Source organism: Propithecus coquereli, unplaced genomic scaffold, assembly GCF_000956105.1.
Source record: "Propithecus coquereli isolate 6110/MARCELLA unplaced genomic scaffold, Pcoq_1.0 Scaffold433, whole genome shotgun sequence".
NCBI classification, from domain to species: Eukaryota; Metazoa; Chordata; class Mammalia; order Primates; family Indriidae; genus Propithecus; species Propithecus coquereli.
Window position 1 is genome coordinate 206,852 of NW_012150097.1, and position 736 is coordinate 207,587.

General features: G+C 42.7%; 1 protein-coding gene across 1 annotated transcript in view; it reads left to right on the forward strand.

Moving 5' to 3' along the window:
- The window catches only part of FRAS1 (Fraser extracellular matrix complex subunit 1), a 208,114-nt gene that overhangs the window by 206,474 nt on the left and 904 nt on the right, over positions 1-736 (forward strand). The window lies entirely within an intron of this gene.

Consider the following 736-nt stretch of genomic DNA (forward strand, 5'->3'; position numbering starts at 1 on the left):
AGTTGCTGCAAAAGACGTTGTTTCATTCTTTTTATGGCTGAGTAGTAAGAAAAGATACCACAGTGTGTAATAGAGATTGGGGAGATTCTGTCCCCGAATAAGCCAGAGAGAACTCTAGAGCCCTTTGCACACTGAGATCAGCTAACAGCCCCAGAGAATTTCTAGGAACAGTATCAAGTGCTGTGTCGGGCGTGGCTGGCTGGGCCCAGACCAAGAGCAACGACGCCGTTATATCCTCTACCCCATTCAGTCCTCGTAACAGCCTGTGAGGTAGTTGTCCTGGATAATTTTCTTTGAAAGTTTTATATGAATGTCAGAATTTCCAATCTTTGAAGGCTTTTCCAGGCACAATTTGATGTTGCTTAAAAATAATCCCAAATTCACATAAGCTATATTTAATGCGTGTCATGAAAAATTTCATCACTGGATCGATACGACAAAATAGATCCATGCTGCAACCCTCTCTAAAAAAAGCTAGGAGAATTGTATCCCTACGTTCATTTTGGTTTAGGGCTATCAAGTTCCAAAACTAATCAAGTTATAAAAGTTTATTAGAATCCCAGCCTCTGGAATAATTTCCATAAGTTGTTAAAAACCAATATGAGGCCAGGCACGGTGGCTCACGCCTGTAATCCTAGCTCTCTGGGAAGCTGAGGCGGGCGGATCGTTTGAGCTCAGGAGTTCGAGACCAGCCTGAGCAAGAGCGAGACCCTGTCTCTACTAAAAATAGAAAGAA